The sequence below is a fragment of the Gobius niger genome (genome assembly GCF_951799975.1).
Source record: "Gobius niger genome assembly, chromosome: 13".
Lineage (NCBI taxonomy): Eukaryota > Metazoa > Chordata > Actinopteri > Gobiiformes > Gobiidae > Gobius > Gobius niger.
The window spans coordinates 28,317,752-28,334,059 of record NC_136864.1 but is presented as its reverse complement, the minus strand read 5'-3'; the positions used below and the strand labels follow the sequence as shown (position 1 = coordinate 28,334,059).

The 16,308-nt window shown below is 39.8% G+C and overlaps 1 long non-coding RNA gene across 1 annotated transcript in view; it reads right to left on the bottom strand.

Moving 5' to 3' along the window:
* The window catches only part of LOC306973284, a 547,876-nt gene that overhangs the window by 329,606 nt on the left and 201,962 nt on the right, over nucleotides 1-16,308 (bottom strand). The window lies entirely within an intron of this gene.

The window sequence follows — 16,308 nt, the reverse complement described above, 5'->3', positions numbered from 1 at the left end:
ATAAATCCTTTTCGTAGTCCCTGTGGGGGTAATGCAAGTGTTTATGGGATGATTGGAGGGTCTTTCATCTCCCCCTGGTGTCTCGGAGAAAGCAATACACACTAATGGAATCACGAAGAAGAAGCTAACAGGCTAACGGGCAAAGCTATCTGCGGGCTAACGTCACTTTAAACAGTATTTACAGCCAAGTTTGAGTGAAAAAAAATATTTCCATTGTATAATCGGATGCACAGTAACCCTCTCTCCCTTCGCCTTTCCTGTCAGCGTCGTATTTACTCTCCAAGACAATTAATAAGTTAAAAAATCGTAGCTTGCTACGACACCTGCAGTTGCGCTTATGGCCTCTAGGGGGAAGAGTTACTTAGTACTGCTTTAAACAAAAAAACAAAATAATTTCACATGTGTCCAGCAGAGGCACTAACATAATAAGAGATCAGGATACAAATGACACATTATCACCACGTGGTAAATGGTCAGTCTTTCCCAGGGCGGCTGTGGCTAAAATAGTAACTTTTTAATCAGGATGATGATAACGTTTCGGCACGAGCCTTCATCAGAACATTCTTTTTTCATCTTAGGACCACAGTGTGGGCTGGACTGGTGACACTTAATACTCACATCTATGTCGGAGCAAAACTGTGGTAGCACTTTTTTTTTTAATAAGAACTACTACTGTTATTGAGAAATGTGTTGTATGTCTATGCTCGAGTCTCAGGTCGCTCTTTGAACAGATTAATCAAGCAATCTTAACCCAGTTTAACAGACATTCATATTTTATGGGTTTCAACTTATGAATGACTTAAAATCACTCGAATAAAGGTTTTTTTTATGTTAAATTTGAGTCGGTTTGAACGAATCTAAGATCAGATAAAAACACTAATGCCAATGAAACAAATAGAAATCCCACTGGAAATCAGGCAAATAAAAATATAAAAGTATTTATTTTTCACTTGAAATTATACAAAATAATCTGAATTAAGAAAAAACTTGCGCTTGTTCCATTGGAGAGAATAGGTTTATCTGCTTTAAGGCCAGACCAAATCTACTCCAACTCCAAACTTTAGATTTAAGATCTTAATTCAAGTAGATTTAAGTCATTTCTACTTATAGATGAGTATTCTTTTAGGATTGTGGCCTAAAACGGTGCTCTGCTAAGACATTTTTCAGGATTCAGGGCCTCATTTCCTAGTTATCCAGAGTGCCGTTGATTTCTGGAGATATATATATATTTTTTGTAATTCATGCAGTTCTTATGTTTGAAGTGTTTCGTGGCGCTAGGCTAATGCAAGGCTAGCGCATGTCTATGGTATCAGCGAGCCTGCATCAAAAACAGTGTGACCCGCTCCACAGAGCACCTGAGGCAAATCACTTATAACACCAGACTAAACATATAAATGTCTGTGTCCATAGAATAATGCTTGGAATATAACTGACCTGCATCACATGAATGATCGCATTTCGAGGGACTATTTTGTATCAGATCACTCCGCCGCCGCGTAGCTTATACAACCACGAAGCAGATGCTGCTCAAATATACGGTATTTTAAATGCAAAATGGTTCAAATTATTCTATCGACACAGACTTATATGGTTTGTCTGGTGTTATAAGTGATTTGCCTCAGGTGCTCTGTGGAGCGGGTCAGACTGTTTTTAATGCAGGCTAGCTGATACCATAGAAATGTGCTAGCCTTGCATTAGCCTAGCGCCACGAAACTCTTCAAATATAAGAACTGCATGAATTACAAAACAAATATCTCCAGAAATCAGCAACACGCTGGATAACTAGGAAATGAGGCCCCATGTCAAAAATCCTGAAATATCCCTTTAAAGGGGGGGTATTATCAGTGGCGGCTGGTCCATTATGGGCGGTGGGCGCCGCCCCTCCTATCAATTTTACAAATAAAATAAAAAGCTTTAAGTTTAGCAAAATCATAACTTTCTTATGTACAGGTGTTTTTTACACTGAGGGAGGGGGAGCGGAGGTGAAGGAGGTGTCATTTTGTCTGCCTGGTTCATCTTGTGCTGTAACCGCTGTCACAGCATCATAAATGTGTAGTTTTGTGCTCGGTGAGGAACAGCACCCCGAGCATCTAACCAATGGCGCTCTAACATGGTATAAAAACGTCACTGTATATCATTAATTCAACCAATCAGAGACGCGCAATATTAAATCTCCGATGGGCGCTGAGCCCAAGCGCCCACACGTTCACTGAAACCTAAAGTGAATTAGTTTTGTCTATAAAACGATAAACCCAAGACAATTTTTTATGTTGCCAAAGGTAACATTTTTACAATATTGGAGGTGACTGACCATTATTTTTACCACTTTAGGGCAAGGAACCAAATAAGGTAACTTCACATATTCAAATATTTCACACATTTCGTTTAAACATTCTTTTAAATCGGATGATTTTGTACAAGGTTTTTCCTCATCTTTTAAGCCTTGCTTTGAGCAGGTTTATAGTTTACCAAATTATAGAATCTGGAAATCTTTTTTTTTTAGTGTGATCATCGTACTGCACTATGACCCATCCTCATGGCCCTCTTGTTTGTAGAATTCCCCAGACTGTTGTCGACACAGTCATTTAAATAGGACATAATGAATGATACAATATAAGTAGGGCATTCTGATTACGAGCATGACTAGTTCTCTGCCTAACACTTACAACCCCCACAAACATATTTGGTTAAACTCTTTCCACTCTGATATTGTGAAGTGTAATTGGAAAGCAACAGACGTTACACCTCGACCTGAATGAGTAGTTTTACCATGCATGATCGCCTTAATGTCAGCTGCACCTTTCCCACGGTTCTTCTCTCGGCTGAATGGAGAGAATAAAGCTTATTTGCGGTTTCATTTGGTGCTACTGCTGCGCAATCTTTTATGCAATCAGCCACAAACCCAATGTGCTTGACTGCGTTCAGTTTCTCTCTTGTGAAGGTGGGGTGGGCTTTAGAGAAACGCTCACAGCAGCTCACAGGAAACCACTTCTCTGGTGCAAAAGCGCAACACCAGGTCCAAAAAAATGGCGCGATCTGTGAGCGTTTGACAAGTTTGCATCTCGTCAATGTATCATCGCTTCTACTAGCGCGACCCTCCCCCATCGTGCACACATACAATACTTTTCAATTTGGCTTTTTTATTTTCAAAGGCTGAAACCTAACCCCGTACACTAGGCCTCCTCCGACCGCTCCTCCAGTGTCTCCCGTCTTTTCATGTGCATTCCTGCCTTTTTATAGTTCTCAATTTCACGTGCAGCCAGAGGCTCCGCGCAGCTGGGACGGGGGGTCGTGAGGACGGGGCGTACTGAGTGAAGGGTACGATGGGACGACGGTGCCCCCCGGGCTCCACTCTTCACTCCACACTTCATTCTCTTGCAGGGAAACTAATGCTTACCTGCTCTGACTTACGGCACATGTATCACTGGAGGTATTCAAGACTTTAAATAGTCTTTGTGGTTTGAAGACTCATCATAAACTGACTTTCACTCTTTTACCATGTTGTGATCGAGCATTTTCTGTTGATCCTTGAGTTGTATCTACTAAGTATGTAGAGGTGGAAGCCCAGGTGGCTGCAGAGGTGAAACTCCAGGTCGCAGCGGAGTTGGAAAGCCAGGAGCGGCGGCTGAGATGTCATGCTGCCTTCATGTGGTCTGGTAATTACGGTAAATACTACTTGCCAAGTAGAAAATTGCACATGAACGCCACCTATTCTTGTATTTTTCTCTGGGAAACTGGGCCCGAGTAGCAGCTGTTTATAGATGACTTCCTCACGTGAAATTATTTGTTTATGGTGTATTGGTGTGTTCTTTCTTTAAATGTTTTACTCTACTACGACACAACTGGAAAGGATCAACTTTACCAGAGCACATGAAGGCAGCATTAGTCCAGGAAGCTGTAGAGATCACACATAGCGTGACGGCAAAGCCAGCTGTAGAGGTGGTAACTCTTGATAGCTGCAGGAGTGAAAGCAAATGTCGCTGCAGAGACGACAGCCCAGGTACCTGAGGTGGAAGACCCGGTCACCGTGAGAGTAGTTGCAGTGGTAGCCTGGGTAGCAGAATTGATTGCCAGGTTAGCTGTAACCCACTTAGGTAATCGAGTGCGGTGGAGGCCCAGAATACACTTGGTTAACACTTGCCAAAAGTAGCATCATCACAAGGTTTGAACTCCTTGGAATGGTCAGAAGAGTCAAATTGCTCGTGTTTACCTGGGGCTGTCCTTACAAGTCCGTAATCCAGCAATCCTGTGAGCAGAAGGTGTTTCTGTTTGGCTGGATAGAAAAGACTAGTCCTATCCCTTTTTTGTGTGGATAGGAAGGTATGAGAGCAAAACACAAACAAGTTGATGACAAAATCTGAGGTCTTCTGATGTTTTGAAAGACCTCGTGAGCAAACACACATTTCAAACAGTTTTTTTTCCCTAGACATTGAGTAATTGAGCTTTTTTTTTTAACTACTGATTATTTGTTCATAAATGTTTCCAAATTTATCAACACGATTCAAGAAAGTGAAGCCTGAGGCCAAAAATATGCAGCATGTTTTTATTGCAGTGACACAAACTGAACATCCCGCTTCCAATACTCCATCAAGCTTTGTTCCTGGTGGGTGCTCATGTGTGTTTTATAAGTTAATTTTAAGGTTTTTCACCTGCATATGTTCTTTCATGTCTGATGAGGTCATATTGTTGGACAAAGGCTTTATTACAGGTTAAACAGCTGTTTGGTCTCTCTCCTGTGTGTTCTTCTATGTTTCATGAGGCCAGTGCTTTCCATAGGCTATATTACATGCTAAACAGCTGTAAGGTCTCTCTCCTGTGTGTTCTTCTATGTTTCATGAGGCTAGTGTTCTGCAAATGTTTTGTTTCAGTTAAACAGCTGTACGGTCTCTCTCCTGTGTGTTCTTCTATGTTTCATGAGGCCAGTGCTTTCCAAAGGCTTTATTACAGGTTAAACAGCTGTTTGGTCTCTCTCCTGTGTGTTCTTCTATGTTTGATGAGGCCATTGCTTTCCAAAGGCTTTATTACAGGTTAAACAGCTGTTTGGTCTCTCTCCTGTGTGTTCTTCTATGTTTGATGAGGCCAGTGCTTTCCAAAGGCTTTATTACAAGTTAAACAGCTGTACGGTCTCTCTCCTGTGTGTTCTTAGTTTAGTTTAGTTTGTTTATTTGAGCAACAGATGCATACAGGTATAGTATATATAACATACAGAATTATTCACAACATAAGAGGTTAGTGCTGCTCAAAGGGAGTAGGAAGAAGTTAGTTATAACTTATAAGGCCCTACCCCTTCTATGTTACATGAGGCTAGTGTTCTGTAAATGTTTTGTTTCAATTAAACAGCTGCATGATCTCTCTCCTGTGTGTTCTTCTATGTTTCATGAGGCCAGTGCTTTCCAAAGGCTTTATTACAGATTAAACAGCTGTAGGGTCTCTCTCCTGTGTGTTCTTCTATGTTTCATGAGGCTAGTGAGGTTAGACTGTTGTGTAAATGCTTGCCTACAGGTGTTTTTTTTGCAGTGGGTAGTCAAAGAATGGACGTGGATGAGAACCTAACCCATTTAAATCTCATATTTGGCTGCCTTTTGTTGCCATCTCCAGGGAGACAAGCTGGAGACGGGTCTGTGGAGAGGTGAGCCGCTCACAGTAAAAACACATTTGCTTATTCAATTCTTTTTCAACCATAAGAATATGATGTAATAAATGCTATTTGATTCTTTTTTTGGGTGAAAGGTTGGGAGGTGTGGCTTTACGAAAAGAAAGCTACAAAGAAACATCCACCAAGTGCGTCTTCGTGTCTTTAGTCCATACATGATGCATCATCTTTTCAGTGCTCCAAAGTGCCTGCTAAAAGCTTTTGGTTTCAGGCATATTTGAACTTCTTTACCCCAGACCCTTTAACATACATTATTAACTTTGTAAAATGACAGTCTGATTTTTGGAAATATAGAAGTTTCACACTGTTTTGTGAGTTACCATTTGGATCATACATTTTTTTTTTGCCGTAATTCTGCTTTTACTTGAGCACCATGTTACCGATGCCTTTGTGGGGGGGCCGTCCACATGTTTCTCAGGTGACAGGGATCAGTCTTTTGAGCTCCTGACTTTGGAGATTATCCCTGTAGCCATGAGGCCAGTTAAGCCTCCCTAATGAATGGATTTTAAGAGCAGTCAATAATTTAAATACATCTGGGTGCTCTGTTACTCTGTGTTCGAGAGGCAGAGGCTGTTGTCAGTGTAGCACAATTGGTGACTTACAATTCTGGAAAGAAATACACACATTTTGTTGTTTTGGTACTGGGTAAAAAAAAGAAGTCATTTTCTTGACTTAAAACTTCCCCCAAAGATCACCAGCATGGAGCTCCAGTTTCACCTACCACTAAAACATGTACAACAGGCCAAGATGAATGAGAGTGTGTTTGTTTGTGCGATGGTGGGACACCGGATGGAGACCAGTCCGTCGCTACTGCCCCGACTAAATAAGATTTTTGGGTTAACCACACAAAGAATTTTAGCTTGAATACTTAAGTACAAGCCTGTGCTTATTTCAGAGCGTTGAAAAATCAGTCAATGAAGTTACGATTTCCCGCATAAATCTATGAAAAGTTTTTGAGATCAATGAAAAACAAACCAAAATGCCTTAATATTGTGGCGTAGCCTTGACTTGGCTTCTTGCGCAATGTGGCCACGCCTGTTCCGGTTCATTTCTCAGTAAAATGATCTGAAACACATTCAAATTAATAATTTCTCAATATTATGTGAGTTATTGGTAGATGATCATTTGTGTAAAATACTTGTGGGAGAGACATTTGTGTTTGGAAAGAGTTGGTCTTGAAGCAAAAGTCTCCTGTTAATCAGATGGGTTATAAAATGTAGCACAGTGTTGCAAATATGAACAAAATCTACATGAAAACAATTGCCTTGTCTGTAATTTTTGCTTTATTTGTTTTTTAAATGGTTATTCAGATATTAATTGCACTTTAGCCTCAAGACAAACTCACCATTCTAAACACAGACAACTGAAGTATTTAGGAGAGACTGGGGCTATTTGTCATATTTCTTTTTCTAGAGCCTTGGCTTGAAGTAGACCTCGCTCTCTTCTCTCTATCATATTGAAATAAATAGTTATTAACCACAACCAAACACAACAAAATCGACTGTGACAATGTGCCCCATGTGCGGGGCAAGGTGTCGCAATGTTTGGGGTTGGTTGTCACTATAGTTTTTTATGTTAACTTGAAGTTTGATAAACTTTGTAACTTTTTGCTTTTTGAGAAAAAAAGGACAAAATACATTTTAAAACAGTCGCAATGCCACATGTGTTCGTAACACTCATTTGATCTAACTTTAGATTTATTTTTTTTGTTTGCAAATGGCTCTATGAGGTGTAAAATGTACACATTCACTAAAATGACACAACCATATATAAAAGCTAATGTTAAAATAAAGTGATCAGAAAAACATATTAGACACAAAAGAAAAAAATGTCCCTCCATGTTGTTCCCCATGTGACAAATGACCCCTCCGGTTTTGTGACAAATAGCCCCGAGTCATTGCACTTTACCGACAATGAAAGCTAGCTAGCAAACAGCTTTAGCATGTTAGCTCTGAAACGGCTCAAATCAAAGCTAACGTTTCTGTCTTTCAGATCAGTGTCTTTTGTTTATGGCACTAACAAAAGGAAAGCTCGCATTAAAGTTTGGGAAACGACATAAAAACTATTCAAATGTGTCCTGTCCTCATGTCTTCAGTCCAAATACACATATTTATATATCAGCACCAGCGTACAGCGCCCTCTAGTGTGGCTATAGAGTTCGGGAAAGTCCACGGTTACCATGGAGATCCGCCATCTTAGCAGCTGTTAGCATACATTTCCATAGACTAACATTAGCTAAAAACAGTATAAAAAGTGGAGTAAAAAAGCCGTGGAACAGCTCTGTTAGCGGCCGAGTTACTGCTGGTAAAAACATCTAACACACTGTGGTGTCCAAGTGTTTTAACTTTTAAAATCTCCATTAGTTTACAATTCCTGCTAATCCCATAATGCTTAGCGATATGACGTCACATTCCCGAACTCTATATAAAGCAAACTGACTGATTTATAAAATATCATTATTTAAGCCGCTCTCTGGAGGGAATGGACGTGGAGTGCTAACACTGTCAACTTCAGGTTAGCATATGTAGCGTAGCCACATTGAGCCACGAGTCAATTCCAGTCGATGGGCCACCATTTTTAAATGACATTTATGAGAAAATATCATCATTTTAGTCCATTTGAGCTAGTTCATTTTTGTAACTTGGCTCTGTACAAACATATCACTGGCTATATTTGAGATTTTGCTTAGGTTTTAGTGTCAAATATAGTAACACTACAGTATAAGGGGCTAGTCTGGACATGTACGTGCTGCTGTCTGTGGAGTCGAAAACTGAGACCACAACCGCTGCCTTCAGGCTTGTTCAAAGCATCAACACATTAGTGCAGGTCAAATGAGGTCAGGGGTTTAGTCATTTCTTTTTTCTTCTTTGCTTTTTATTGTTGTTGACCAACTCTAGTTACAATTCTGTAGAGTAACTCAATGACCAAACAATTGCATGTGTACCATGTGTTCTATTTGTGCAGGTCTTTGATGCTGTCAGCCCCGTCTCCTACTCTGTCTGCGGTGGGTTAACATAATGAGGTCAAAGGTCGGTGTCATACTCCTCACAGGAAGTGCCCCCGCTGTCACTTCTTTGGCTTTAAATAGAGATTCGAACGGACCTCGCATTACACTGCACTTTGTATGTATGTGTGGAGATATCACTGCCCTGGCTCTAAGACAGGTGGGTATGGGCACTGAGTATACATTTGTTAATTAAAGGGGGGGTATTATGCAAAATCGACTTTTTCAAGCTTTACATCATGTTATTATGTCACTCCCTCATTAAAAACATGCCTGAAGTGTTGCCTTGACACATTCACGTATTTTTGAGTAATCTGTAAAAACTCTGATGGCGGCCATTTTAGGGATAGGTTTGCCTGAGTCCTCCTTGGAACGCCCCCACCTCCTGGAGACGCCTCCGAGCTTTGGTCACCAGCCGAGTAACCAACCACTGCTCACATTTTCTACAGCCATTTTGAGAGAGCAATTTTATACAAGGCAGTTATTCTAATTTACTGCATTTACAGACCAACAGAAGGTTTGGTCATCATTGTAGTGTGATATAGACTGGTGCTATGTGATAATGAAAAGCATAACACCCCCTCTTTAAAAACAACCATCTATATTTCTGAAACTCAACGGAGAGTTACTGAACCTACTTATTTCTCAGACACATTAGCAAAAAATGCCGCACCTACACCTAAAAAAGAAATATTTACTAAAGTCAGTACTTCCGGGGGTTAGCATAACTGCTGCGCCGTTAGCATTTATCTCAGCTAAACCCGATTTTGGTGAATATGACTTTTATAGCAGTAGGTTCAGTATTTTTGGCTAATGTGTCTGATAAATAAGTATGTTCAGTCACTCTCTGTTGAGTTTCAGAAATATTGATTGTGGTATTATAGAGTTTTTTGTAGTTTCTTGCACATCTGCGGACCCGGAAGTAGAGCTGGGGTTTTTGAACTCACCATGGAGGGTGGGCCTGTAGCAGTTTAGGGTGTTTTAAACAAGTATAATACTCAAATAGCCTTAACATATACAACAAATGCAGCAAAATAGCAGCAGCTTCTTTGCCTTTCTTCATGTCAGCGAAAATATCAATGTTCATTGATATGAATAATTGTGATGCACAAGCATGTATTATGAATCATAAGTATTATCTTACCCAGGTTGCGTTTATCTTCTTGAATTTGATGATGCCGTGATCTCAGATGGAACACGGGCCAATAGAGCTCTAAGGGAGAGGGAGACAGTTTTTTGAAAGAAATGTCCTAAAGGAAAATTAACAAACTTTGAAATTGATCATTATTTGGATGTGATTGGATTCACAAATCTGTCATATTCATCAAAAGTCCTTTTATCTGACTTACAGTATGCAAATGTTTTTGAATATTGTCACCACTTTTGGACACCTACAGGTATATCAGGAAATGATTGGACCTTAGTTTATACATGCTGATAGAGAAGGCTATATACGTTGTGTCTGTTTTTGTTTCATGTGGATTGTCCCAGTAATGACAGAGATGCATGAGCCAAAAAAAACAAGACAAAAAATCTGCACTTTGCCAGTTACTATAGTTACAACCATAGGCTCTTTAGAACGTTGTGACGTCACGTGAATACAATTAATCATCCACACAGTCATCCAGTAAACACCAGATATCTGCAGTGTCACGTAACCGTATGTGATAAAATCTCAAAACATCAACAACAACATGTGACTGGATACACAATTGCAACACATGCACACACACACACACACACACACAAAAACGAGTGTCCATGGAAATCTCAGCTCTGACCACGAGTCTAAGAACCCTTTCACACCAATCCGATCATCTCCAGTCAGGAGTGGTGGACCAGGTTTTGGTCTGCGGTCTGTGGAGGTCGGTGAAGAAAAAAACAAAAAAGTCAAGATCAGTTTTGTAGCTTTGAAATGAGGCGTTACACTGGCCTCGAGGCTGTAAAGTCGAGAAGATTTTACATTTGGCTAAAGCTGAACTGGAGAAATAGCGCTCGGTTAAGGTGGGGGTTGGGTAAGGGCACGGTGGCGCAGCGGTTAGTGCTTGTGCCTCACAGCTCGACGGTCCCGGGTTCGATTCCCACCTGGACGGGGCCTTTCTGTGTGGAGTTTGCATGTTCTCCCTGTGTCTGCGTAGGTTAGTGGTAGGTTATAAAAAAACATGTGCAATAGGTTAATCCTCCAGCCAGGTGTTTCTGACCACCATCAAATGCAGAGAACTAATTTCTCTACAGAGATTAATACAGTATAACTTAACTTAAGAGGTTTGCACTTTGTGCCCTAAGCAGTGAAAAGTGCTAACTCTTTGAAAAGAGAAGTTGCTGTATGATGTCTTCATATGTCTAACATGACGTGTCTAACATGACGTGAACTAAGGCCCACCAAGCAATTTAGGCCAAGCATCATTTTCCTCATTCTAGCAGGGTTCAAATGGGGGACCAGGTTGGGACAGTTATGGCATCCCAAATATGTAAAAACACATTTACACCGTACTCCAGACCTAAATAAATGTACTATAAAAAAGTGTTCCGGTCCATCAAAACTTTGAGAAAACAATTAATTTATGAGTAATTCATTACTGACTAACTAGGTCTTATATTTAAATAAATAGATTTTGTGATTCATCTGCACATTTCATTCATCATTGAAAATGTGACTCAGGTCAGTATTCAGAAAAGTCCTTTGGCCGGCTTGTTTGGTCCGGACCAAAAGCAGCACCCTTAAATTGCCATGGTATGACACCATCAACCACAAAAACAACGTTAACGCCCAAAAGAGCATCTCACGTTGAGCCTCCCCATTCTCACTCCCTTTTGGGTTTTCATCAACAATGTTCAGGCCAAGTCTGACGTGAAACCCTAAAATGAAGCTAAAAGTGAGGACACTACATGCATTGTGGTCGTAGTCCTTTGACCAGACTTTTAACACTAATGTGGAAATCTAACTGATACTTCTGATCAGTGCAGGTGGATATAACAGGAGCCAGCAGCAAAAAAGAAAAGAAAAGTGTGTCCAAACTGCAAGTTAAGGTGATAAAGGCAATGTCCGGTTTGCATTGGCTTCAGCAGACTGCACGGCACGATTCAGGGCTAATGATTAGTCAAGTCTAGTCAAAAGCTGGAGCGCGACTTATTCGGGCTCAGAGTGGCTCTCAAGGCCTTTGTGGTGGAGAGGTCTATTTCGGGGTCTTTATTTGCCGAGCTTCAATCCCTTCATATGTGACCTAGATAAATAAATATGTCACAATTTGCTTTACAAAAATAGATAAAAAGGTCACACTCCATACCATGCAATATAGCCAGATTGAATTTACACATACAGGTCTCCACAATGTATTGAAAAATCCTGAAAATGTCAATCATTTTGGGCAAACTCCCTAGGAATTATAACTGGTTAAACTTTAGCATTTTGAAAAAGTCTGTTTTTGGCTTAACACACCCCCTTAACACACAATCTTGTACCTCTATCTTAGTGAGGACACTCATAGACATAATGCAGGAGTGTCCAAACTTTTTTCATGGGGGGCCGCATATTGAAGCGTACACAGGGTGAAGGGCCGTAGATCAGTAGTTAGTGCCGCAAAACCTTCGACTAGCAGAGGTTTAAATTGTGCCCCATGCCTCTATTTAAGCTTAAAACCTTCATGCCAGCTCTGTCTCACAATAAAATGTTAGTTGTTCGGTTAGAATTGTATAGAATTATTACATTTCAAATAAAAAGGTCCATCTCTGGTGATGCGTACCGATACAGCAAGAGGCCGAGGGCCACCATAAATTGGTTTGAGGGCCGCATTTGGCCCCCGGGCCGCACTTTGGACACCCCTGACATAATGTATTACCGAGACCCTAACCCTAACCTTAATCCTAACCCTAATCTTAACCCAGTTTTAACCCTAGCCCTAAAACCACATCTTAACCCTCAAACAGTCCTTCAAAAATGTCCTCACTAAAACAAAATGTGTTGATTTGACATGAAATGACCCTTTACAGTAAAGGGAACTTAGTTGTTCCTTAAAATAAGAAAAAAAAACCTTCCTTCTTCTTACAAGTTCTTTTCATATTTGTAGAAAAAAAAAAGAAAAAAAAACGCTTGCTTTGAACTTTCATGACCTGAAAGGAGGTGAAACTTCTGCAGTTTTATCACATCCGGCCATCGCCAAACTGTCATTACAAGAATCAAGGTGAAAGGTTGATAGAGACAGAGAGTCTATAACATCTGCTCCTGTTTCCTTCTATCTGCGGTTCACACATACGACGCGCTGACCCTGTTTCCTTTAGTTTAACCATAATGGAGTAAAGAACACCGACCTATGCATAAGTGTACCAAATCATCAGGATCATATCTACATCCGCCCTCATCTAATATTAATGTTGCTCCCACAGACGTGTGGCTTATTCGCATGCACAGGACAGTGCTGCAGCTTGTGTTATGATGTTCACCACTTCCTGTGTCATCTCTATAGAAGGCCTAAAACCCCCTCAGGCTGCGCCGCATGCATCACAAGATAAGGCCGCACTAAATCACATGAGCAAAGCCACAGAAATCCAATTGTGCACTCGTCATCACATCACTCTTTTATCTGCGAAAAAGGGAAAAGACTGGCTATGCGTTTCTTAAATGTATTTAAGAATTGTTGATCTGAAAAACAACTAAACTGGTGGAACGATGGAACAGCTGTTGGCGCGCTCAGGTCATGCGAGGTCCCGGGCGTGATTCCCGGGCCAGATGGGGCCGTTTACATGTTCTGTGTCTGGGTACGTCTCCCTGGGTCATCCAGTTTACCCCATCAAACCAAAGCATAGCACAGTAGCTTTTTACCAAGATCCTGGCTTGCGGAAATGAATTGATTTTTAAGGGGAGACACTACAGGCAAAACTCAATTTTTTTTTCAGTTTTCAGGTTTTGGGCCAAATTGGTCTCTGAACATATAAGCTTTCACCCAGAAACAGAAAATATGACTAATCTTCACAATAACATGTTTAAATATTGCCCTGATTCAATGTTCCCCCATAGACTTACATGGGAGAATGCAATTTCAAGGGCCTTTTTCTCAAAACACATTTTTCTGTCATTGTGGCGACACTATGTCCACGTCAGTCGGACCTAAAGACTTCAAATTTTCCCGCCTTGGACTGAACAATATTTGGGAGATTTTTTATTATTTAATCCCTAGCCCCATTTATTGAGTTTTGAATGTCAAAAAATAAGGCAATTTTTTTTTTTTTTTTTTTTTTTTTTTACAAATTCTTCCACTAAAAAACAGCTTATTTCAAAACTAAACAAGAAATCCAAAATCCCCTCTGAGAAAGTCTTGGTAACTCATTCATCAATAAAATGAAACCATAAATTTGAATGTAGCTCTATCCATTTTTCAGATTTAGTCGCCGAAAAGATGGGAAATTTGGGGCATTTTTAGGTATAAAACACCTTGTTCTTCTATGAAAAGATCAAATGACAGAAAACTGTATTTTTTTCTCACATTTATGCCAGTGATCGACAGCCACAGTTTCAAATTGATATCAGTAAATATACATTTTTTCCCTATTCACCTGCAGTGTCTCGCCTTAAACAGTGCATGGCAGTTGTCGGATAGTAATTACACTTGCAACATGTTTGTCCGAATTGCCATCGCGGCCTTTCACGCAACAACCGAGAAGAACACAGGCAATGGCGTCTACCCTCCGCAATGGCGCGCTCCCGGCCCGAAGGCGACAACACAACTTATTGACCGATTGCTATTCCACAGACTATAGGGAAGGTTGACTCATCTCATCAGTAAATCGATGTAACTGGTTTTGTAAAGGTTAGTGCTAGATCGTATGCTCCGCAGGGACGGTCTGCTGTGAGTTTGTATCTATGAGTTGGTTTGTCTAAAAATACAAATAATCCTAATCCTAACCCTAATCCTTAAAGTTAACCCCTTAACTCCCACCTGAACCGAGCACATTTTCTCCAGTTTGGCTTTACCCCAGTCCAAAAGCTTCTGGAAAAAAGCTGTGAAAATAGCAACAAAACTGAGACGAAAACAATGATGGAAATGTGAGAAAAAAGTGAGAAAACATTGACGAAAAAGTGACAAAAAATGTATGAAAAAGTGGCAAAAATGTCCAAAAAAAAGTCACAAGAAATTGACACATAAATGACGAAAAAGTGACAAAAATGTGACAAAATGTGACAAAAAAATTACAAAAAATTGATAAAAAATTTACAAAAAAATGTCAAAAATGTGACAAAAAATTGATTAAAAATTGACGAAAAATTGACAAAAAAAATTACAGAAATGTGACAAAAAATTGATTAAAAATTGACGAAAAAATGAACGAAAAAATGACAAGAATGTGACAAAAAATGACAAAAAAGTTACAAAAATGAGTTGACCTTTTAACCTTTTGTAAATCAGATCTGTAGTCCGTCCATATCAAAACAAACATGGCGGCTTGTGCAAGTAAAAATAGTAAAAATCACCAAAAGAGCTTAGAGAGGTTGTAAGAGAGGAAACAGCTCGTGCATCTGAGAGAAAACAAGGAAATGACCTTCACCTTGGAAACGGTTTAAACAGGAGTGGTCGACTATGAAAAAAAAGATAATTTTCCCTATAAAACTAGTATATATACCATATTATTATTTTTGGGGGCTGGCCCATCGTTACCTGTTAATGTTTAAGCCTTTATTTACAGACCAAAAGGGCAGCTAGCACTCATCACATTGAACTGGTCTGGCCTCTAAAATGTTGTTCGGACGATTTGGATCATTCAGCGGAGCTTCACTACTCTCGGACAGACCACATTCACAAGGTAATGGCTTGTTTTCTGTGTTTTGGGATATTTTTGACCTGTCAGTGCTCCTCAGACTGTGGGGCATGTTTGTAGGAGTGATAGGAATGATTCAACATTTTGGGAGATACAATTTTAGACTTATTTACTAATAGTGAAAAACTGTAAACCATCTTTTTTATAATTGTTATTTTACTGGTTTCTTTTGTTGGTTCCGGGATGGACCTGCAGCTATTGAGGGGTGTTCTTCATGTACAGTAATCCCTCCATCCAGATAAGGGCCTCTGGTATAAATCTCTCCCCATGGAAATACAGTAATGCAAATATACAGGAGATAGATGTACTTTGAGCTTATCATTTTTCTGATTCTGAATAATATCAGAATGTCAAACTTTTAATATTCCAGAACGTGACACGGTTTAGGAGCTGTGTTATTTATCTGGTCTGCGGGTTATAATTCTACCCCATCTTATAAATGGAGGACCTTAATAAAAAGAAACACCAATAATGTTAGGCTAGTTTTAATGCTAATTTTCACCAATAAACAGTGAAGCTAATTCATGGGAAATTAGCTTTAATGCTAACGTTCGCAAATTAACAGTGAAGCTAATTCATGGGAAATTAGCTTTAATGCTAACGTTCACAAATTAACAGGGAAGCTAATTCATGGAAAATTAGCTTTAATGCTAACATTCACAAATCAACAGTGAAGCTAATTCATGGAAAATTAGCTTTAATGCTAACATTCACAAATCAACAGTGAAGCTAATTCATGGAAAATTAGCTTTAATGCTAACATTCACAAATCAACAGTGAAGCTAATTCATTTAAAATTAGCTTTAATGCTAACGTTCACAAATTAACAGTGAAGCTAATT